Raw genomic sequence first — 26099 nt, 5'->3', positions numbered from 1 at the left:
TCAAGTTAGTCACTGTTCATTTGAAACGGAACTGTAACCTCCTGTGGTTACAGGATTTCGGGGGAGGGCATGGGTGCGCAGAGAGAGAGAGAGAGAGAGAGAGAGAGAGAGAGAGAGAGAGAGAGAGAGACCTTACCTTACCTTACCTTACAGACCTTACATCTTGTTCGGGTTGCCCCAGGTCCCTCAGTATGAGGCACCTCTAATGTCTACCAGAGAGTTGCTATTACATCTTCCGGTATATTTTGCATCTTCCAATCTTGGATGGTCTGGGATGCAGCTTAGATATTTGTCGAGCTTATTCTTAAACACATCTACGCTCACTCCTGTTATATTCCTCAGATGAGCTGGCAACGCATTGAATAGACGCTGCATTATCGATGCTGGTGCGTAGTGGATTAATGTCTTGTGTGCTTTCCTTATTTTTCCTGGTATAGTTTTGGGCACTATTAATCTACCTCTGCTTGCTCTTTCTGATATTTTTAGCTCCATGATGTTTTCAGCCATTCCTTCTATCTGTTTCCATGCCTGAATTATCATGTAGCGTTCTCTTCTCCTTTCTAGACTATATAATTTTAAGGATTGTAGTCTTTCCCAGTAGTCAAGGTCCTTAACTTCTTCTATTCTAGCTGTAAAGGACCTTTGTACACTCTCTATTTGTGCAATATCCTTTTGATAGTGTGGGTACCATATCATATTGCAACATTCAAGTGGACTACGAACATATGTTTTATAAAGCATAATCATGTGTTCAGCTTTTCTTGTTTTGAAATGTCGTAACAACATTCCCATTTTTGCTTTACATTTTGCCAATAGAATTGCTATTTGATTGTTGCATAACATGTTCCCATTCATCATTACACCAAGGTCTTTAACTGCTTCCTTATTTGTGATTGTCTCATTATTAGGTCCCCTATATGCATATAGCTTTCCTTCTCTGTCTCCATAGTTTATTGATTCAAATTTATCAGAGTTAATACCATCCGATTTACCTCTGCCCAATCATATACTTTGTTAAGGTCTCTTTGTAGCGCGTTCCTATCTTCATCACAAGTAATTTCTCTACTTATTCTTGTGTCATCGGCGAAACTACTCACTACCGAGTCCTTAACATTACTGTCTATGTTTGCGATCATAATAACAAACAGTAATGCAGCTAACACCATACCTTGTGGCACACCGGAAATTACCTTAGCTTCATCCGATTTCTCATCGTTTGCAATAACTATCTGTTTTCTGTTGTGTAAAAATTCTCTTAACCATCTTCCTACTTTATCCACGATATTGTGCTTTCTAATTTTCTTCGCTAATATATTATGGTCTACCTTGTCAAAAGCTTTTGCAAAGTCTAGATAAACCACATCTGTTTCATTTCCGCTTTTCATATTTTTGTATATGTTTTCACGGTGGACTAACAGTTGGGTTTGTGTACTTTTTCCGGGTACGAAACCATGTTGTCCTATATTAAACAGATTATTTTTTTATTAAATGTTTCATAATATTTTTCTTCATTACCCTTTCATACACTTTCATAATATGTGATGTTAGACTCACAGGCCTATAATCACTTGCCTCTAGTCTTGATCCACTTTTGAATGTAGGGATAATATATGTTAATTTGTGCTCATCATAAATCGTGCCTGTATCTACACTTTGTCTTAATAATATTGCAAGTGGCTTTGCGATAGAATGAACTACTTTCTTTAACAAAATAGCAGGAACTCCATCAGGCCCTGCTGCAGCTCCATTTTTAATTTCATTAATAGCCTGCACAATATCAGCTTCATTAATATCTATGTCAGCTAAATATTCACTATTTTCGTCCCTTACTTCTATATCATTATCTTCATTATTATATTCTAGGGTCAGATAAATATCAATAATTTTCGTCCCCTATACTTCTATATAATTATCGTCCATTATCTATTTTCTAGGGTGAATTCTTTCTTATATCGTTCTGCCAATATGTTGCAAATTTCCTTTTTTTCATTCGTTAATCTCCCTTCAATTCTTAGAGGGCCTATTTCTATTCTTCTTTTATTCATCTTTTTTGCGTATGAGTATAATAGTTTGGGGTTTTGCTTGATATTTATTAGGGTTTTTTCTTCCAAGTCCCGTTTTTCATTTCCTTTTGATTGTATAATCTTTTGTTCTGCATTTTCTATCTTACTTTTTAGTTCTATAACTTTCCATGCATTTTTTTTCTTTTGCAAGACCTTTTTTCCACTTTCTGATTTTCTGGAACAAGATCCTTCTGTCTCTTGGTATGCATGACTGATGTTTACTTTTCTTCTTCGGTATATATTTATCCACTATTCTCTCTAATATTTTATATAATATCTCTGTATTTACCCTTATGTCATCACTTACGAAAATGTTATCCCAATCTTTGTTTAATTCTTCATTTATTTCTGACCATTTTATATTTTTACTGTAGAAGTTGTATTTTCCATATCCTTCCCACTTTTTCATTTCTTGCTTATCTCTGTTTTCACTTGCTTTGAAATAAACTGTTAATTCTATGACATTATGGTCTGAAATACTCGCATTATAAACTATTATTTCTTTAACATAATTCATCTCGTTCACAAATACTAGGTCTAAAGTATTTTCCTTTCTTGTTGGCAGGTGATTTATTTGTTGAATATTGTATTCTAGTAGCATATCTAATAGCTTTTCGAATTGCCTCTTATCTTCTGCACTACTATTACTCTCTTTTTTATATGTATAAGTACAACCACAATCTCCTATTCGTTCTTTCCAGTCTACGAAAGGAAAGTTGAAGTCACCAGATAGGAGAATAGTCCAGTCCTTGTGATTTCTACATATATCATCCAATTTTTCTATTATTAAGTCAAACTCTTGAGTATTAGGAGTTCTATATATTACTATGTTCATTAATTTTTCAGATTCAAATTCTACCGCTATTAGTTCACATTTCGAGTTACTATATTTCTCATATATTTTTCCTTGTTTTTTGTCTTTCCCATATATTGGGTTCCCCCTTGATTCCTATTTTTTCTATCTGATCTATAAGTTTGGAACCTTTTTATTTGATCATCATTCCCAGTCTCTTGGAAATACCAGGTTTCACTTATATTCATTATATCTATTTTCTTTTCAATTTGGGTTAGTTCTTCTAAGTACTCTATTTTTCTTTTTGAGTTACTCGTAACTAAACCCTGCGCATTCATCACTATGATGGTTTGCGTGTTTTCTCCTTCATTTAATATTGGTAATAATAAGGATTTTCCCATGTCTCTTTCCTGTTCTGGTATGTTCTTTTTTTCATTTCCAGAAATTCTACTATTAAAAAATCCAACTTTTCCATAATATTTGATCTTCCTTCATCATAATTATTCATTTTGTGTCTGAATCTGCAATTTTCTCCGTACCTGCAATATCCTCTTGCATAATAAATACAGTTATTATCTCTTGAGTAGAATCTTGGAGATGAGGCTTTGAAATTTTTTGCTGACATCTCTGCATATCTCGTTGATGGCTTGCTTTTTTCTTTTACCTGATATTCTTTATCCCTCTCTTTATTTGTTTCTTTCTTATTTTGGATTTTATTACTTGATTGATTATTTATTTTATTATGATTCATGGCTACAGGGTGCATATATTTACATTTTTTGTCGAACTTACATCCTTTTCCTTCTTTTAGGTTTTTGCATATTTTTGGATGCAGATCTCTGCAATCATCCTCATAGCCATCTAGGTATGCACATTTACCATATATTTCATAGTTGTGACATACCTTAGGATGTTTGTAGTAACATCTTTCTTCAAATCTGCAATTCCCTCTTTTCAAAAGGTTGCAGACTTTGTCTTTTTTGTCTATTTTCTCCTCTTTCCCGTCATTGTGTAGATCTGGGTAGAGCCTCTTCGGGATTTTCTTTTGTGTTGTCATATCGTAATTTATTTCTTCGTAAGTATGCTGCTTTATTGCCTCATATGTATATCAATGAGTATCTCTGCATCCATACTTTTATCTTGTTCTTTGTTTTCCTTATTTTTTTTCTGTCATTTCAGTTTTGTTTACTTCTCTTCCGTTTTCCTCTTCTTCTTCATCCTCAACTATTTGTATACATTCAATCTTGATTTAATAACATTGTCTATCCATGATAGACATGTTGAGCAAAATATTCTGGTATCTTTTCTCATATCTTGCATTACCTCAGCACATTGTGGATGGGTCGGAATGTTGCATGCAGCACATTTTCTGATTAGGTTTTGTGGGTTAACTATGCTATACCACACCTTACACAGTTTGCATGCTTTTGGCATTCTTTTTCCTAATGCATCAATTAGGATATTCACAATGTTCACCTTATTCATTTTCTTTGTCGGAATATGTTGGTTTATGTATATTTTCTTTATGAGTCTCTTGACCACTTGGATTTTATTTGGAACTTCTTCAATTATTTTCAAGATGTTTTCTGTTGATTTGTTCCAGTTTGAAGGATTATATCCTTCTAATATATCTATGAATGCTTTTGTATCTTTTTGGTTAGGACTGTTGCTGATCTCATAGATGAGAAATGCCAGTTCCCTTCCTGAGAGAGAGAGAGAGAGAGAGAGAGAGAGAGAGAGAGAGAGAGAGAGAGAGAGAGAGAGAGAGAGAGAGAGAGAGAGAGAGAGAGAGAATATTTACTGTTGAAAATTGTAGTGTGAACCAGCTTGCCAATAATTAGAATGGGCAATATGACAATCTGTGTATATTGAATATTAATTTTACGCTAAAATGTCGTAAAGATTATAATTTATGTTTAGTGAGTAATCCATAAAAGATATTTGCCTAAAGATTTGTAGCAAGACGATAATGATTTAAACCTAGTTTTAATAACTAGGTTTATCTACGTGCGATAAAACTGGCCGTCTTATTTATTTAATCAGGTCAAACTAATGTATTGTCTCGTTACCTTTTGTCAGTGCACATTCACCGTCTATAATCCATTATCTAAGAAAAACCTGGTAATCACATGAATTAGATAAATAATCCCTGTGGAAATATATTGTTAATTAATCAGCGATTAGATAAGAAATTAGGATTAAGCAACTAATTTACTGAATAAGTTACGTTTAGTTAATAGATAGCCAAATCAATAATGACCTTCATAGAATACCTCTTAAGGTATGCTCTGAATATAAACCATGGATGCATACGGGGATATAAACCATGAATCTTGGATGCACATCGGGATATAAACCATGAATTTTGGATGCACATCGGGATATAAACCATGTATCTTGGATGCACATCGGGATATAAACCATGAATCTTGGATGCACATCGGGATATAAACCATGAATCTTGGATGCAGATCGGGATATAAACCATGAATCTTGGATGCACATCGGGATATAAACCATGAATCTTGGATGCACATCGGGATATAAACCATGAATTTTGGATGCACATCGGGATATAAACCATGAATCTTGGATGCACATCGGGATATAAACCATGAATTTTGGATGCACATCGAGATATAAACCATGAATCTTGGATGCACATCGGGATATAAACCATGAATTTCGGATGCACATCGGGATATAAACCATGAATTTCGGATACACATCGGGATAAACATAAAAATCCGAAAAACGTAAGTAAAAACCTGCAAAAATATGCTATCGTAGGACCTTAGTTTTGTTTAAAAGTCATACGATATTCAACACAAGGGAGAGTTCCTGCTAAGTGGCCATTATTGTGTCCTTAATTCTTCCGCTGCTCGTATCTTACTCAACTGATTCAACAGCAAATGTGATGTCGAAGGAAAATACATTTATATTCTTACGTTCTGAGACCGTTCATCTCTTTAATCTCCGTGCTACTCCCTTCTATTCTACTGACGGATGATGAGGAATCTACCTTGGCGGGATTTGCGACACTTTATACTGAAATGCCTCTACGAGTCATTGGAAGCAAATTTTCCAAAACGTCTGCTGAAAATCTAATATACAAAATCTTGTGTCAGCACGGTACCTTTCCCTCAGCGTGGCCAGGCCAGGTACTGAAGATGCTTAACGGCCAGACCTTTGGACTCTGCAACCAACAGAGTCAAGGCTGTTATTAATGAAAGCAGATCGGTTCACTATATGAGTTTCATTTGTGTGCAACAAGTGCCTTACAGTATTCAACTTAGAGTACCTTTCTTACGTGTACTACGACTCCCATTGCTACCCATATTAAACCTACGTTCTTATTCTTACAGAAGCCCAAAGTAATTTGACTTCTATAGTAAATTCCGTAGAACGTAATGGCATACCGAGTGGCACCGTTTACGGGAGACCGAATTAAGAATGTGAAGCTCATTTTGAAAATATATAAACAGTAAAAGTGATTAGAGAGAAAAAATGTATTATGAGTGAGAAAGCTCGAAAAGGGAACAAAGTTTATTTTTGCTTCGTGATTTGTGTTATAAACACTCATTGTGGACTCAATAACAGTACGAAAAATAAAAAAAGCCTTACCGAGAGAATCCGAGAAGAGTTCAACAGAAAACGATGCCAATTTTACAGTAGCAAACGAAGTGTTACTTCCGCCTCTGTAAATTTGTCGTGGTGTTGTACTGTAAGGACAGGTATCTCTGCGAGATCTTGAGATGTGCTGGCCAGCCGATATCGCGTCTCGACTAGTGGGAACTTTTGAAAGATAATGTTGCCACAGCCACATGTGAGCACTTAATTGTATGTTGTTTCCGCCAACTCTTTTCAGGTTGCTTTTATGAATATTCTTATCTTTATGCTAATGCAATAGGGGATGACTGCGTGGAGAAGGTAGCCAAATTTCCCGATGATACTGCTGCTCTTAACAAATCTTTCGTAAATTCTGTGTCCTTTTATAACATCAATAGAATATGAAGATGGGAGAGAGCATAGAGATAGTAGAGGGAGAGAGAGAGAGACGAGAAGAGAGAGAGTGAGAGAGGAGAAGAGAGAGAGAGGAGAGAGTATTAATAACCAAAAGCCAGTATCCAGTAAATACCTTCGATTATTCAACGCTGCAGACCAAAGAAACATGTTTCCTACTTTACAACTTGGAGCCAGAAAATATGAAATTCTTATCGTCCTTAAAATGGGGGTAAAAGAGATTTTGATGAAGAAAAATTGTATCATTGCAAAAATTTTTATTTTCCGTGTGAAAAATGAACCATGAGTGAATGAAAAGGACATAAATCTGATGTCGCAACTATCAAAGTCAACGAGGCCGAAGAAGAAATTTTGTGGATATGATCTGAATGGTTACGATGTCTGTTTCGTTTTCAGTGGATGGGAATCTAGTCTTGCTTTCATAGCCTACCTTATTTTTATTGGTAGATCATAAAAAGCAACAGGTCATTTGAAGCCGCCGTGAGGCGCAGAATTTTCATAAGATTCATGAAAAGTGAGTTCCTTCACATAAGCATGGAATTTCTGAATCGAAGAACCCATCAATATCGAATATGGAATTTAGGCCAAAGGCCAAGCTCTGGGACCTAGGAGGCCATTCAGCGCTGAAATGGAAAATGACAGTAAAAATGTTTGAAAGGTGCAATTGTTAGGAGAGGGTGGAAAGCAAGATGGAAGAAAGAGAATATGAAAGGAGTTACAATAAAAGGGATAGAAGGGTTGCAGCCAAGGGTCGAAGACACGCTGCAAAGAGCCTTAAGTAATGCCTACAGTGCACCACATGAGGTGCACTGACGGCACTACCCCCTCACGGGACCCATCCGTATCTAGACTAGACGAAAAAATGACTATATGAAAAAGGACGAAAAAAAAGCCCAATTTTGTATGACAGTTTCCAATGACTTGCCAGATACTTCAGGAGATTTATGAAGGAATTTCAAAACACACTTATTTTTAGATTGTTGAAAGAACCAAGAATACACGACCTGAAAAGATTACTGTTGTCTAAAACTAACATTTGGGTCTAGCACCTGACTCACGAGGAAAGTAATTTCTCAGCTAAATAATAATCGATGTGAAAAGGTAATATGTTATGCTTTGTGTATCTACAGTATGACAAATATAACTGGACTGGTTTAGACAAGGATATATTAGGCATGTGGTAGTCTGTTTGTAAAGCCATATGAAGGTGTCCGATTGTAAAATTGTTGAATTTTGCTGCTGCTAGGTCTGGACAGGCACCTGGTTAAACAATATATAATAGCAAATGCTCGTCATTCCACGAGAAATGAAAAACAACGAACGGCGACGGAACAAGATGAGGCGAATGAAGGCGGTGTGATGTAGATACTGTGGCCACTAACCTTCAGTACCATTCAGTGCCATGTAATCTTCAATAGCTGACTTAGAGATTACTCGACAGTAACCCACCTTACCACATTTTTTAGAAATCTAGCATAACCAAAGAGTGCAATAGTTTACCTACTACGCAACTTAACATGGATTAGTGAGGCTTATAGGAGAGATGAAAATTTAATCACTGTTTAGTTTTTAATAAATCTGAAGTGAAGTTAAAGTGTTTTATCGTGTACCGGGGACAATTTTAAAAGATATCTTAAATACGAATAAGATCTGTGATGAAAAAAGTTCTTCAGAACATGGGATAACTAAGATGAGAGGGAAAAGTAATAGAAAGTTCATAAGAGGTATCATGTGCCTGGGAACCAGTTTATCTATTCTGTTGCAAATAAAAAAAAAAAAAAAAACTTTGTATTTTTAGAGGCTCAGGGCGCTTCACACCTGTCCATGGGGTATGATTACAATCCAAAATTAACTTTTTAGAAAAAAAAATCAGGTTGATAAATTCTTTCGCCTTATTTACTGATGCCCTGACCACTGACCTACATGAAGTAGAAAGTTTTCCTTGTCACTCAAAACGAAAACAAGGAGTGATGTGTATCACTACGAAGCAACCATGTACATATAATAGTTCGAATTTCTTGTAATAACACTGAGTCACAGCACAGGCTTCCATATGTATATCGCATGTGCTTTTAGATGTCACTGTCACTTGAATCAATATAAATGTGCAAACATGGAATGCTTCATATGTCAGCGACTTCGGTTATCAGCTCACATTTTGCGCTTTCCAATGTCCCTTATCATTCAGAAGTGGTTTCAGTCCAGTGCATTCTAAGCTCAATATGGCAGTCACTTATAATCCCTTGTAAAGTCTCTTCAACGCTATCTGTCGACTAGGAACTTAAGTAAAATTTAATTATCCTAGATCTTTTGGTAGCTTTAGCTTCAAGCTGGCCAGATTCTTGTTCAAAGGGTACAGCTTTGTTTTGTGAATATAAACAAAAGCACTTAGCAGAGTTAACTACCTTTATATCCCTCTGTAATCTTCCATACAATAGGATGCTTGACTACTTTTTCATGCAGAGCGCCGAGATGTACAGCATCTGTTTAATTCAGTTACCAATTTGATATTCTAAGCAGAGCAGCAGTGTATTGAGAAACTCGTCATGAAAGTTGTGGAATGGAATGTAATCTAGAATTTAGGCTAAAATCATAGCGTGGGACCTATGAGGTCATTCTTAGTCCCACCTTTTCACTCTCAATGTCACATGATGAAATCGAGAGTAAAAAGGTTTAAAAGGTGTAACAGGTGTATATTTTGTAACGTCAATTGTAATCTATTTTAAAAAGGTCCGCCGAGCAATCTAAAACTTGTAACGGGACCGCCACGCACAAAATCTCACAATAGTTTGAGAACCACTGCGTTAGCCCTTTTGTCGTCTGTCTTACTTTCTCAATTAAAATCTAGTCATGCATTTTTAGTCACGTTTGTTGTTTACCCTTGTATGGAACAATTGTTCCTGTCACCTATTCGACCGGAACCTTTTAATGGCATACCAGGCAAACTTTGGTTAGCCACTAACCTATCATCCTAAGCAACTGTACATGGCCATCTGTTATGGAATTGCATTACAAATAATCTTATGTTTTCTTTCGTTAAATCATTCATTTCATTATCCCACCACTCACTGTTTTACATCCATCTTCTACCCTCCTATTCCCACAGCACTCGCTGTTGTTGCTGGAGATACATGGAAACTATGTTCCAACAATGAGCCCCGTCCCAAGCACATTCCCAGAAGACTTTATTTTCATTTACTTTAGGAAATCGATATTCAAGAACATCTCTTTCACTGTCACCCAACTGGACATTGGAATTACCTAGTAATATCGCATTTTCAGATCTTCCAAACCCAGTCGTACTCAAACCAAACTTGACTAAAAACATTCTTTCACTCTCAATCTTCTTTATTCCTGGAGTATATGCACTCACAACTACAAGTTTTTTCTCCTACTGCACTTAATCCTACCCAAACAATATTCAAAAATACATTTATATACATTTTCACCTTGATACTGAAAGTCCCACTTCTATTTTTAAGCTCGTTCATTCTGCCATTATTTTCCTCACCCTTTCAATTTTTTCTACACTTGATATACTCGGTTATCAGCATCATCGCCTTCAATACCGCCTAACGAAAAAGGGCCTCTGAAATTTCGCTTGTCTTACCCGCGCTTTATCTTCCACAAATCTCCATTCGTCTCCAGACTCCCTTCTCTTAGTTCTCATACGACTCGTACTATAAGAGTGGGTTTGGGTCTTACTAGTCTTCTGGTGTCCACAGGAGTCGAACCGACAAGATCACAGTGTTTTTCCGTATTCAACATACGTAAGTACTTCCATTCCGCAGTGAAGAGCTTTTCTAAAATCTTTTCTACAACTGGTCTTGTGTTTCCGTAGGCTCTTTTTTTCCAGACGATCTGTAGAAAACCTGCTACCTTTCTTGTATTACGGATGTTATGATGCACCTCTTCTCTCACACCACAAGCAATGCGTTTACGTTTACTACCTCTCATAACTATTAGCTACTCTTCTATCCTCAGGTACGAACACTTACCGCTCAGTCTCCCTGGCTGTCATTTACCCTTAAGGGCCCCTACACATTGATTGTTTGAACGACTGTCTGTATCGTTCGCAATAACACTGTTTATGGGCTTGTCTGAATGCAAAAGTGGGCGGAGTTTCGTGGTCTGAAAGATCTCAGCAGGAATCTGTCACGACCAGCTTGCTGGCTTGCGGCTTGAGTCTGTCATACACAGATCGTTCAATGTATGGGTTTGTCTGCCGATATAATGTTATCGCGCGCGTCTCTTCTAGAGATGATGCCATATCTTCCCGAGACAAAATCTTTGTTTAGACTGAAATCGGTGCCTTTACAATTACTACCATTCCCTCAACTTTCATCTCTGACATCCACTTTCATATTCTCCGACGCTTTTCTTTACAGCCATCACAGGGGAGAGAAACCGTTACTGTCATACTCTAACCCTGTATTATGTGCGAATGTCATTTATTACCCACTCCATACACACCATTTGCGATCACACGAATTACGCCAACACCTTTTGTCCGTGTATCTGTGAGAGTGTGTGTGTATGTATGTGTGCGTGTACCCTAATAAAACCAGTACTCTCCTTGTTTGTTAAAGGGATGAAGGCCAATCTTCCAATTTTATGGCGGTGCTAACAGAAACGAACACACATTGATCAGAAGAGCAAACGGAACCTCCCCGTCGCGTTACTCCGCAACATCCAAAACTCGGAACGAGGCAAATACTGGCCAGCAGTGTCAACAGCTCAGCCGTCATAAAAAAGGTGTTCGCTCTGAGCCTTTTTTTCTATTTCGAGGTTATCGGTTTAGGGATTTTATTTTTAGGAACACATGGCCCACCATGTTTACCCCCTGAAACCTTAGTTTCAATATTGGAACTAACACCCTCAAACCTATTTATTTATTTATTCATATTGCACTGTATAGTAGGTAAGAATACCTAATCACATACTGCTCGATTTGACCCTCGGGAAAAAGAAACAAACAACTTCAAGTATGCATAATTTTTTCGTCCTTTTTGTCTTGCTATAAGCTAGGTAATGCACGGAACAAATTACAACTGTAATTATATCAAAAGATTTATGCAGAGATAAAAATAAGCAACGAGCTGCCTGTAATCAACACCAATTTAGTAAGCTTTATATCTAATCTTTCGTGGAGATAATTTCCGGATCTTGATCGAGTAACCCTTAATAAAATAATTTAAAATTCTGACGAGTGCTACCATTTTATATCTATACTGGAGTGTGATTTCTCAGTTGTTGTGAGAGAATGATTTGGTAACGGAACTACGCAAAAAAATGTTTGAAAGGCCTCATATATATCTTTAACTTAACGTTGGCTACAAGTTCACAATACACACTTTTTCCCTCAAGGTGGCTGGCTCTAGAAGATGCCAGTATCATATTACTTGTTCATTTTCATTAAATAATCGGAGAAGAGGTTACCAGTCCATGCTCTGTCCTTGTTTCAATTTACTACAATCGATTAACTACTCCGTACATAATTTACTTGTTAGGTTGGGGCTCAGAGGGATATACTGGCGTGCCCAGGACCTGGGCATGCCTAAGCTCTCGATTTATGCCTCTACACATATCGAACATTCATACCACGGTCTAGATAGGTGATCCTTACCTATCCGGGAGCTACGTCACGCTCCTTCCCTCAACATCCCTTCCCTACAATTACAGTCATGCAGTGAAACAAATGAACTTCTCAATTAAAATGTGAAACCTGACTTACTACTCTTAACTTTACTCTTAGTGAATGAGATCCTTATGATTAAGCTTTCTACGATATAATATATATTAACACAATGATGCACACTCAAATTCAACCATTGCCAAGTCAATTTCTATTAAACCAAGGCTATCAGTGGTAGTTTTACACAAAACATCGGCTCATCAGTGATTATGGTATTCCTAAAAACACTCAAAGAAACCATAGTATAAAAAATCGCGCTTTAAACTTACATAAATTACGGTCTTTTCCTCTATCCCAGTCGTACCAAACATCTTCAGTAATAACAGAAGTAGGTAATAACGCAGATGTTTTAACTGTTCCTTTCAAATACAGAGCTTTAAAGTCACCTTTACACTTCGGCAGATACACTAAAAAAACTTCTAAAGTCCTCCCACTGATACTAAGGGCACCTCGGTAGAATCGGCACCGAAAACACGCTGCCTTCACTTCAGCTGTTGAAGACATACGAGACCGTCCGTCAGATAGTTCAAAATGTGACTACTGCCACCCGGTGCGACTCAGCTGACTGAAGCTGCTGATCAACCCTCCCCGTGTTGATACCAAAGACCCCCATAAAAGACTTCCATTGGTCTCAGGAGAGGGAGAGATAGCAAGGAGGAGGTAACAGCATTTAGATAACACCCTCGTTATCACCTGAATGATACTCAGACCTCCGTCCCCTTCCCCTTCCCCACCAAATTCCCGGCGACCAAGTACTGAGGGATATCATGAAACATTTGCTTATTTCACGCAATTCTTCCTTCTCCTTTTATCCAGTGTTTCAGTCTTTTGTAATCTTCGTTCTCCCGTAGGAGATGGTGCCGTCCGTACACTCACTTGGGGCAAAGTAAAGCATTACTAAAGGTTGTTCGCTGAGTCCGTTTGGCCTCTACGCCCACTTCTTAACGTTCTACCTTAACTCCATTTCGTTTCCTTTCTCCACTCTTGCTGTCTAACCATCCCAACTCCCTCTTTTTACTGTCTAGTCATGCACTGAATGGCTGAGTACCATAGCGCTAGGCTCTGTAGCCGAATTTTCATAAAACTAATCATGATAGTCCCCGTTTCTTATTGTAAGCATTCATTCTCTCGTCCTCTTAAATGGGCAAGAATTCTCTAGATGTCATATGCTTAGTGTCAACATTGTTGTTGATGTGGTCATCCTTTCGGTTCTCCGATTGACAGTAAGTAATTGGCATCATAGATCTATGATTGGCATCACCATCACCGGGCTCATAGAGGACGTTATTCGCTCTCAATCAAACAAGTAGCAAGACTGGGGAGGCTGTGCCATCGATTTCAATATGTTACGTATCGCAAGAGAAACTCAGGGAACAGGAAATTGTTGTAGATGGTAAAGCCCCCCGATTTGCACAAGATTAAATTCCACTGCTAAAGGCAATATCATTGATAAAAAAGTAAAGGTTAAAGTTATAAGCACATCTTTTTCCCTAAACGGTAAAAAATCGACAGTTGCTTTACTCCTAAAGGGTGATTATTACCAGAAGATCCGAGCTGTTCTGGATTAATAGGTTCTGCAATAGTCAATGTACCGACTAGTGAATAGCAAATATATATAATTAATAGGGTCTTCATGGTCTCGAAAACGTCCATGATTACCGTATTATTTAAAGTAATGAGTCTTCTGTCGATGCTAACGTCCAACAATGATACTGTCAACGATACTTGAGACGAATCTATTAGTTATTTCATGCTAAGCGTTTGTTGCTTCTGAGTTGATTGCCTTTTCCATCATGAGTTTCCTTATATAGATGGCTTCCAGAAGCCCAGAGCTCAAGTACCTATCGATCCTTAATCAGTAAAAAAGGTCTTTCGTCTAAAAGGCCTTGCAGTGTGAACCATTGTGATGGGACATCTTTTCAAAGCAAACGTCTATTTTCAGTGTTTACATTCATGACAGCACACAAAAATAAGTACATAATGCATAGAAACGTTAGAATACTTACAGCTCACACACACACACGTGTGTGTGTGTGTGAACGTTTTCACAGCTTTGTGTGTGTGCATGAGAGAGAGAGAGAGAGAGAGAGAGGGGGGGGGGGGGCGGGTGGAATGCTGGGCTTTAGGAGTAAGATCCAGCGTCAAGATAGGGCTCGCATTATTTAAACAAACTAGCAACGAATAAGGCACAACCAAGCTTGTCACATCCCCGGAGGGTACACCTCATTGGCATGGTGTTGGCGTGCCACCTCGCTGGCCGCAAGTTTGATTCTCGGGCATTCCATTGAGGAGTGAGAGATGTGTATATTTCTGATGATAGAAGTGGTTTGGAAGTCACGTAAAGCCGTTGGTCCCGTTGCTGAATAACCACTGGTTCCATGCAACGTAAAAACACCATACAAACAATCAAACATCCCCAAAGTGAAAAAGTAATTTTAGACAGATATTGTTTTGGTTCAAAGCGCATTAACTGGGTTTTCAATCCATATAATTTAATGTATAAGAATTATTGCCCACATAACCTCGGCAAAATTTCCTTGCTACGTGTAACCCCTGACTTTGCAAAGGTTTACAAGCCGCACCTTTACTTGAAACGCCGAGCGAGACTCTTCTTTTAGGAGGGCTTCGTTAATTGTATTCTCATCAAAACCAAGGTCTTACGTGTTTACAAATTTGAGGAGAAAGAGAGAGAGAGAGAGAGAGAGAGAGAGAGAGAGAGAGAGAGAAGAGAGAGACATTCATTTATATGATTACCAATGATGTTATCGATAACCTTATGCTAGTTCTCCCTATTCTTGTTCTTTTAAACAATTTATCTTTAGCAAAATGGTCTTGTTGCAACTCAATATGCTTTTGACTAACTATTGCGTTTGGCGCGAAATTTATTGTACCATCTCATTTGTCTGGGTTTTCTTTGCACCAGCTCCTGTTTTTTTTTTTTTTTCGAATACCATTCAATGGTTAATCTTGCATTTCCCCGAAGTTTTCATAGTACTCAAACAACGCTTCGTTACATTTTGTAGATATTTATGGTGTGCCCCACTCAAAGTAGTGTCTAAAATTTGTTAAAATTTCTATTTGATTTATGCATCTTAAATCCTTGCTCCCTTTTTTAAAGAAATCGAACTAGACCTACTGATTTCCTTGTTGCACGAGGACGAACGTTTGGCACTCTCTCCTCTAGTAATTTTTTCTTATATATGAGAATTGCAGCGTAATTCATGTCCTTCATTTGAAGGTCAGCAACACATTCTTTCGCACCTCATATAGCTTACAACCTTTTTCCTTTTTTTTTAACGCCTCTCTGAGAGATCTAAGATTACTAACCAGTGGTCTGGTCAGTCAGTATTACAGAAATTCCCGTGTTCTGCTCTTTCAACTCCACCTACTGCATCTAGGTAAGCCACATTCCTCACCCTTTCGACTCACCCAGTCGGCATGGCACGGATGGATCGTGTCCAGTAAGAAGTTCCTATTACTCAAGGAATTATTCAGTTGATTACGACTTTCAAGCAGGGCAGTAAAGTTCAATCCTTCCCACGTGGGGAAACATATCGGACCCCCAATGCACTCAGTCAACGGGGAAATTCATAATTCCTTGTGTATCGTATTTGTATGAGTACTAAACCTTGTCACTAATGGAATTTCAAAATTGAAGAAAGACTGAAGAATGAAAAACGTTCGAGAAACAAATTCTTGTAATTGTAATAAATATTTAAGTAAACTTGTTCCACTACCAGTATCAGCACTAAAACTAGCAAAAGTGACAATAATAATGTTTGTACAAGTATCATTAAAAAGTTTGACAAGAGAACTCGATGGCTTTGTTTATTGCAAACTAAAAAAAAAAAAAAAAAAGTAATGCCTACATGGCAGGAAGATTTATTCGAATTAGTTTGTATATGAAAGTCTGGATATCGAAAACGGCGTTGAACGCTGCATAGAAACTATGTTAACAAAATATTACCCTCCGCCCCCCCCACGACATGTCTATGAAAGTTGCTATATACATGTTGGGTGGAATGGAAATATGTATGTGACTGGTGCAAATCAATGTATACGTGTAACACACACACACACATGCAGTACTGTGGTGTATTGAAATATTACTGTTGCTGATACTAAGAAACAATACCCTTGTAATGACCTACTGTACTGTGTACCACGTGTATGTCTGTAAGCCAGAGCAGTTGAATAAATATTGAAATACAGACCCCTTTTAATTGAGTTCATCTCTTGCTAGCCTAGCCTAGATTACCCATACATCACATTACTTTGCGACGAGACGAGTGTCGAGGATGATGAGATAAATTGCGTGGATCTGTGTTTTTTTTTTTTTTTTTTTTTTTTTTTTTTTTTTTTTTTTTTTTTTTTTTTTTTTTTTTTTTTTTTTAAGCTACAAGAGGCATATTTTACCCACAGAGAGTAATTTCACGGCCTGGAATTATAGTCTGCCGGTGTTCCTAGAGAGAATAGAGGATTTTACAAGTTTCTGGAGCCAATGGAGCTACTTTGCAGTATAAGATGTTGAGGAATCAAAGAAAGTTCATCCGCTTACAGTAGGTTTACAGCTAAAGCAGCTATCAAGTTCTTAAGAATTTAGTTGAGCCTGCTATCCCATTAAGTAAAACTTACGATGTTTTAACATCATTATTAAGAAAGAATTATTGTGGTAATACGAATCCAAGGGTTGAATGTACTAAGTTTCCACAAGTGATGAGATGAGAAGGCGAGACTCTACAGGCTTTTTCAGTACGTCGTCTGATGCATGAGGCTGGGCATTGTGAGTCTGGTATTTCATTAGACCAGATGTGATGTTAGTCGACCAGTTTATTGCTGGAGTTTATTCGAAGTGTAATAACAAATAAGCTTCTGGAGTCCAAAGAAAGGCTAGATTTAACTTTTGACAGCTTTTGGAGTTCAAGTAAAGACTAGATTTAACTTTTGATAGCTTCTGGAGTCCAAAGAACGACTAGATTTAACTTTTGATAGCTTCTGGAGTCCAAAGAAAGACTAGATTTAACCTTTCATGGCTTCTGGAGTCCAAGGAAAGACTAGATTTAACTTTCGATAGCTTCTGGTGTCCAAAGAAAGACAAGATTTAACTTCTGATAAAGCCTCATTGAAGAAGGTACTGATGTTAATTAAACAAACGCTGTTTCGGCATATCTACCAACAGATGTTATAGGTGTTCTATACTAGTTATACCTATTTAGCGAACGTGAGCAAATTTCGAGATATCGAGTGCTTTAGAAAGTGCCATAAAATTGGACGTACCTATTGCTGTCGCATGTCAGCAAAGAAAGTGTCGAAATCTGAACATCAAGTGGATGTAGACTTTAATGGAAAAGTAGGGTTGCGAATGAAAGTCATTCGAAGCCAGATATGCCAGAATTACAGGCTTAATCCTAGTGTTGTTGATGCTGCCAAGCTGAATCCTGCGAGGCCTAATGTTAATGAAAATGTTAAAATTTTAACTTTACACCTGGACTGCCTTTCAGTTTTTCTTCTTTTTTTGCTTGTTTTGATGTCCTTCGCAAGTTTCATACCATTATTGTTTTCGGATATGCTTAGTTTTAAACTTTGAATAAAGCCGAAGGTAATTTTCCAGAAGACTCCAGCCAGCCATTTTTGCAAGAAAAACCATGTTTTTTTTCTGTTAGCTTTCTTGCTATTTTGTTGTATTCTGGTGTTATTAACCTCCGCAAAACTATAGTTTTCCGATTACCACTATCTTACAAAGCCCAACAATGTGGGAACCGGGGTTGTAGGTGGGGAAAACAGAAAACGAGCAATGTGCGGAAGACATCAGAACACAACAAAAGAACAAGAAAACTGCCAGAAAAAATGGTTTTTTATTAGTGTAACTTACCAGTAATTACATAATTGTAGTTTCTACTCTGACAGCAACTTGAAAATACCTCAATTAGTTTCTGCCATCCTAGAACCAACACCGTTGTAGGGGAGCAGTTGGTTATCCACTGGATTTCAATCTTGTTGCTCCACATTTGCTAAGTATTTTGTCCTTTGGTCATTTGCTTTTTATTTTTGTTTGAATTTTTGTGGTTTTATGTATTTTGGTTAAATTAGCAAATTTTTGGGCTACTTAAGTATTCTGACCAGCTTTTCTCTCAGTGAGAATTGCAGATCAGTAGTTAGCAGTTCGGCAGTTCCATGTTAAGTTTGATGGCGTTTGCTTTGTTTTTGCTTGGCTTTAAGAATTGTAATAATTTGTTTTTGTCAATCATTAAATATTTACTTAACTCTTAATTATGTCTAATTCAAGTTCAACTAGTTTAATGTACCAGATTAACCAAGGCTTAGTTTAATGCACATTCTATTCGTGCCTCGTGTAGAGGTCAGTATTGCACAATTAACAACACTTGTAAGGAGTATGAAAGCTGGGATGAAAAAAGTGTGGAGGAATTTGACATCACATGGCAATAAACTAGATACAGATCAGAAGAGGAAGGCAGCTGCTAGAGGCGAGAGTAAAGTAGCAAGTAGCTTGACTCCTAAGGAGGTGAGTACCGAAGTTCCTAATAACTTCTATTTCAAAAATTTCAAATATCCTGAGTCCTCCTGCCCCTCCTTCACCTGAATCACTGTCGTTGGAGCCCGACCACTTTGTCAGCCTGGAGACGAGTTTAGATGAAAAATTTGGGCTAATGGTAAGTACTTTGACCCAATTAGTTGAATTAGTGAAATTTTTATGGCTACATTTATAAAAAGTGAATGTGAAGTGATTGGGGAAAAGAAGGCTACCCGGCCCGCCGATTCTCCTAGGCAAAGGTCACTGCCAGACTCCGCTAAACCTGGGAGGAGGTATACCGGAGACCCAAGTGAGTTTGGTGGGGTCTGCCCTAGGCTAGTCGTCCCTCAGTCGAACTTGTGCCTTCCCAGGTTGTGACAAAGGATGATTGGAGAGGCGTCTCAGATGTCCACCATCTCTCCTCAAGCCAAGGAACACCCAACCCGGATTCGGGGCGCCAATAGCGTTATTCTAGGGAGTCTCACCCATTGAAGAGACACGTACCACTCTTCCTTGGAGCCTTTAAGAAGCCCACATGCTTCTTGCAGGTTTTGGGACATTACACTCCAAGGCGCCCATCGCCCAATACAAGAGACTCCAGCCATTTCTTTTCAGGTACTTTCAGCAACGGATGAGGAAGTGAACCCTTCATTGGAACCTATTAAGCGACAACTCAAGAGCATTGGTGTAATTAAACCTGTTGATTTCTCGGAATTGGCACGTCCTACAGTTTGTATTGTCAAGTCAGATGGTAAAAATGTTGGAATTTGTGCCGATTTTCAGAAAACTTTAAATCCTGTTTGTAGTATTGATTCTTACCCATTACCTATTCCTGAAGATATTTTTGCTGAAGGAGTACGTGTTTCTGATGAAAAATCAAGGCTATTGATCAGTTTTCTGTGCCATGAATAAGCAAGAATTGAGTACTTTTAATGGGATGGTTAAGTATTACCATAGATTTTTACCCTGCATTTCTAATGTAATGGCACCATTGGATACTTTAGAAAGATAAGTCAGACTGATCTTGGGGAGAAAGAGAAAATTATTCATTTTCAAATGCTAAGGAATTAATTAAAATTGGAGCAAGAGAGTGAAGATGGTGCTTTAAACCCAGTATCATATACTTCTGGTTTAAAAAAAAATTTTGGTCTGAGGCAAGAATGGGGATAGGTTTTTTTTGCTAATTTGGGTGTGCTGAATTCAAATTTATAAATAGTTTTGCTCTATCACCTCTAGTTTTTTGGCTTTTAAATAGTCTCATTTTAGTATAAACAGAGAATATATGTGCACATTTCAAGAGTTGCAGCAGCTTATAACAGATAAAACAGGATAGATAACTAGAGGTGATGAGTAAAAACAGATTTCAAATTTGAATTCAGCACCCCCAAATTAGGTAAAAACGGGTATTTTTGTGCTTGCCTCAATTTCTTTGTAAACCAGTGAATTATCGTATCATGCCTCACATCACAACTGGTAGTATACCCCCAACTGAACTTATGATGACAAGAAGATTGAGAACAAGACTTTATTTACCGAGACCTTACAAATGCAACAAAGGAGGAGTTGCAGAGAAATCTGAAGGTGATCATGTATATTCTAGGAATCATTCCACGGCAGGCACTTAACAGTCCAGGAATTGTGGAAGCCAATTTTCAACTGAATGTAAATATTAGTGACGTAACTGACAGTTAGATCAGCGAACACACCTGTAGTATAAGTCGTGTATACAAACCTGTCCAATGCCTTCATTTGTGTTTGGATATATTTTTACAAGCACTTCTTTATGTTTGCCAGAGATACAATATCATATTATTTCTTTTTTATATTTTTTGCATAACTTTGTGTAAGTTCACGTAAGGTGTGGATGGGATGTGATGTATTGAAATATTACTGTTTCTGATACTAAGCTACAATACTCCTGTAATGACCTACTGTGTACCATGTGCGCAGCTTGGATCACACATTGGCGATTCGAGTTTCGAGCTCACTACCGTCATAATATTATGGCTTGGTTTGATGTCAGTTGCAGGCCTTAGGCTAAAAGAAAAAAGAAAGATCAGCTGATTACGACATCAGTATGATGTAAGCAATGCACAATTACGGCAATTACATTTGTCAAGATGAGATTCACGACATGTGCAGTCATACACGTATGTCGCTGATGATCTAGGCCAGGCCACATCCACTTTAACGGTTTTCGGCGGACAGCGACTGACGTAAAGGCAATTACAACATACTTACTACACAATCAGATGCAGGCGACGTACGCAAATGTCATGAACATGATAGATTTTATTATATATATATATATATATATATATATATATATATATATATATATATATGATATATAACTACTGTTTGTTGTTATTTACCTTTATAAGAAATTCTGAAATTATGCAATACATAATCTTCACTTGGATTTGCACATTACTTTTTACAAGTTTCAGGTTTGTTTTTATTGTTCGTTATGAACATTTCAATCTTCATTTGTCTCAAGCATAAAAACCTTTAAAATATTGGGAGGCATTGTAGCAAAGGAAGTCGTTACCCAAAGATTACTGTTTCAACATTATAAAAATAAGTTATTGTTGCTTTAAAATATTAGAGAAGGATGGTGACAATTCGGCACTCACTCTCGTTCTAGGCGCTGACAGAGGCACAAAATGGAGGACCAGGAATTAGTGAGAGACCAGGGATATCTGAAGTTGATAGTTGACAACTTATATAATCCCGGATTAGCACTGCAGTTAAGAGTAATGAAGTGCCTGCAGGACGCATGAAAGTGCAAGAAGCCAAAAAGACATCAAAGGAGATGCTGGATGTAGTCCTACTTACAAAGAAGAGAGGAGAAAGGTTACTACGACAACTTGATGAAAGAATTGGCAATTGAAACTCCAGGACTGTACCAAAACTTTACCAGGATTACAGAGGAGCTTTTCAATGAAACAGCTGAATGGGTCTCACCCTATGACGAAACCATTTCCTAGAAGAAATCTGACCGCACATGAGTGCATCTTATCGACAGTGTAGATCAAGTCGTAAAATAAAGAGTGACGTTGGCATACTAGCAAACAGGTAGGTAATGTTAACAATCATCATTTGGCCTGCTTCTTTAAAACAGTTTCTTTTCAACAGAAATAATATGTATTTAACATGAAATAACTTTCATATTTAAATCAATAATTTCCATTTGTCCCCCACAGATTCAGAGCATTTCACAACCCAATACATCTTCGGCATGACTGTATAAATTCTGTGGTATTGGCCGCTTGTGTGTTGTACAACTTAATTTTAACAAAACATCTAATGCCACGATTAAGGCAAATCAAGAAGACTCGGTGACACGAGGCCATACCTGGTCACTGTAGGTGTGACGAAGCTTTACCGAGCCTGACTGGTACCCCAAGCCGCCAGAGAGGAACCGTGGCTCCATTGATTGGCAAGATTCAATTATATAAAAGACAGCATTAGCACATTCTTGTACATGCTTTATAAAATTAAACTGAAACAACTTGGCAAATACCAAAACAAAATTTGAAATTCTAAAATATTTTTATCAATTACCCAAAACATATGTTTGTGAATTGTATCCAGTGTGATATTTATCTATATATGACATTCTCAAAGTATTTCAAGAACACTGAAAATCTAAAATGCAATTTTTAATTAAAATAGAAAATGTCTTTTCCTTTATTATACTTTAGAACATTCTAATAAATTGTACTGATTGCAATTAAGTCACTAAATAAATGTCAGAAATATTTACATAGCTACTCTCTCTCTCTCTCTCTATATATATATATATATTATTTAAGGTTGTTTTTTGTGTCCTATTTATGCATATGAGAGATTCGTCCCTAAAAGTCTCTAAGAGTACCTATATAAAAATACATACTGAAAATCTTTAGTCCCAAATATATGTTAATCAAAACATAAAAATAAAGGCAACTTTGTCTACTAAATTCTCCCCTGCGTGCAAGTTGAGGGGGTTTCAAAGTAGTACGTACATTGTGTACGTCGTAATGAACCCCGTGCGTCGATATTGCTACTTATGTCTACCGTAATCACATTACATCAGTCAAGAGAGCATTACGACACTCTCTCCTATGTTTGCAGAGAGCTCTTGTGTACATCGACATGACAGTGAGACTTTTGACAGTTGTGGCTCGACCGCGACAACTATGTTCGCCACTCGGCGGACATCGTGAAACTCTGCGACTGTGTGAGGAAGCATTGAGACTGGATTGCAACTCTGTTGTAATTCATTTGTAATACGGCTATTATGACGGTCGCAGGCTCGAACTGACGTGTGATCCCAGCTTAAGTTTGTAAGCCAGAACAGTAGAATAAATCTTGAAAAATGGATGCCTTCTAACCGATTCTCCTTATATTCTTGCAAGCATCATGACCATGCATCACAAGTACCTTACACACTGTATACACTAATAAACAACAAACAATGCACTTAAAGAGATATTCATTGATGTTAAGCCATAAGTTTTACCGTTTTCCCCTGATTCATTAACATGAAATGCATACTAAGTACTTATAAACAACACAATATGGTTAAGTACTATACTACAGTACAAGCAGTACACTACCATACTGTACTTGAAACTGTAAATTCGTACCTTTTTTATGTTTAGTTTCTTAGAAATACAATAACGTCTACACATAATAAAGAACACAAAACTCTTTTTCTCTCTTTATTAATGATGAGTAATGCCAGAACTGACATCATGTACCAGACTTCCAAAACTTGGCAAAGAGGGTTACAAGTCGCTGCGGTTCTCCTCCTCCTCTGCTTTGCTGAGATCTTAAACAAGGTCATGAAGTGGAGAACTAGTAAGAAGAGACATTAAGGGGCCTAGAGCATCTTCAAGATGAGGCAGAAAAAGATCAGATTCCTGGAATACAGGTAAAAAAGTCACAGAAAAAAAAAGTCACATTAATCTTTTCTAGATAGTAATCCCCAAAGGTTTTAATCAGGTATATGTATCCACCTCTGTGGTATGTTTAGTACAAGTCTGTTGGGGATTATTACAAGCCCAATGGGCATTACCATAAAAACATAAACAAGAGACTGTAAATATCAAAGATAATGACCCTCAAGAAATGTGTAAATTTTTTTCCCGAGACTTTTTTTATCAGCCACCTTAAATGATTGTGACTTTTTTCTGTAATTTTATTACTGGCACAGATTCCTGCTGGAACCTGGTACGTAAATAAAAATTGATGAAGTGTTTGCTTGTATTTCCAAGTAGAACAACAAACTTACCAAAGAAGTGGATGTGACGATGGGTTTGGGTAAGTTGGGTTTGGTGCCCTGAAGCAGCTTTCAAGGGTATGCCTAGGGGAAACAGCTACAGTCATTGTTGGGATTCGCCATCACTTCAATGAAGTTGTCCAAGATCATCCTTTAAGTTGGGGTTGGGTGTGCAACAGACTTGTTTGTGTCGTCGTTACCCTCAGGAGCTTCCTCCTTTATCTCATCATCTGCAACTGCAGCATGCATGTGTCTATTGCCTCTTAGCAAGTTGGGAATGAACAGCTGCTGACATAAAAATCTTGGAAGTCTATTGGCCTTCACGACAAGGTTCCAAGCTTGCTTCAAAGTGTATAGGTACACTGAAACTGTAGATGGCAGATTTCAGTGATTACTTTCACAGATTCGCCCCTTGTCCATTTACCTTGTGTATCCAAGCCTTGATCCTTCTCTACTTTAACTCGAACACAATCACCACCAAAAACCCCCTCTTGCATAGCCATTTTGTTGTAAAAAATAACACCTTGGTTCATCGGCTGTTTGAGTGCAATTTTATTAGGAAATAAAATCAGAATCCTAATAAGACCTTTATCACCAACTAAATGGGTTGTGGTAGGCTTCGCAGATGTATTGTTTATGAGAATTAAAGACTTTACTCGATGCCTAGCAATGCCAAGGTCTTGTGCCTGGAGGTGAACTAAAACTTCACTAAATGACACTGAATCACTAGGAGAGTATGTATCATCAACCCACAACGCCATGTGGTTGCTTCACATGCCCAGCTACAACTGGTTTGTAATGATGGCTACCTGATGCATTTGTACATATCAAGCAGACATGTATTGCTTCAAAAGCTCTCTACCAGGTAAATTCTTGTCCTTCTCATTAGCCAGGACGTTAGTTGGCAAGGAACAACAGAGTAGACCAGTTTTGTCAGCATTGTAGATTTGACTCAAAATATGACCTTCCTTCTATATTAAGGCTTTCAACGTCATCCAAAATACTTCCTCTATTCTCCCCTTGGAAACATTCAAGGATTCACCAAGTCTCCTGCTGGATACCCCACCTCTAATTTTAAACTGAAAAGCCAATTCTCAGAACCTTAGTCTGCAAACCCATGCAGACCTGCAAACTTTATGGCAGTAACCTTCAGTTTAGTACCTCTGCTAACAAAACCAGATCAAGGTCGACTATTCAATTTCCTCAAGGCATCTCTCCTATATGTCTTTTTGCCAAAGTTCATTGTGTACTGCAGCTAGTCCTTGGCTGTCTTGATGTCCTGCAAGGCAGACTGTGGAATAACATGCTCAGTCATGATTGGTGATATCAACCATCCAACCTAATTTCTCCTGCTGAGTTCAAGCCTTTTTCTTTAAAGTTTGATACATACAAGACACAGCACTAACAACACCTGCAAAGCTGCAAGTACACCATCGAAGGCGGCAAAATTAAGAGAAATCACTGAAACATATGGTTACACTGCAACTGTTTAATATACAATTTCCAAAAAATTACATGCAGCTAAAAAAAAAAAAAAAAAAAAGGCCCCATAGGGAGGTAGCGCCTTAGAGTTTGCTGCATATCCTAAGCCCCTAGCTGCAACAACCTTCATTCCTTCAATTGAACCTCTGTTCATCTTCTCTTTCTTCCATCTTGCTCTCAACTCTCTCCTAACAATCGATTCATAATGAAACTGTGAGGTTTTCCTCCAGTTACAACTTTCA

The 26099-nt window shown here is 37.6% G+C and overlaps 1 protein-coding gene across 4 annotated transcripts in view; it reads right to left on the bottom strand.

The window, feature by feature from the left end:
• Positions 1–13165, bottom strand: part of LOC135212723 (RYamide receptor-like) — an 82497-nt gene extending 69332 nt beyond the window's left edge. For 2 of the 4 annotated variants that reach the window (XM_064246421.1, XM_064246420.1), the window contains exon 1: positions 12844–13165. The gene's annotated coding sequence lies outside the window, so the exon portion shown is untranslated. Of the gene's footprint in view, positions 1–6480; positions 6624–12843 lie in introns of those variants that run through there. The other 2 variants (XM_064246422.1, XM_064246423.1) reach the window with 2 other exon arrangements.
• Between the last annotated feature and the right edge of the window lie 12934 nt (positions 13166–26099).

Source organism: Macrobrachium nipponense, chromosome 41 (assembly GCF_015104395.2).
Source record: "Macrobrachium nipponense isolate FS-2020 chromosome 41, ASM1510439v2, whole genome shotgun sequence".
Lineage (NCBI taxonomy): Eukaryota > Metazoa > Arthropoda > Malacostraca > Decapoda > Palaemonidae > Macrobrachium > Macrobrachium nipponense.
The sequence above is the reverse complement of the archived record's forward strand: the minus strand, read 5'-3'. Positions and strand labels throughout refer to the sequence as shown.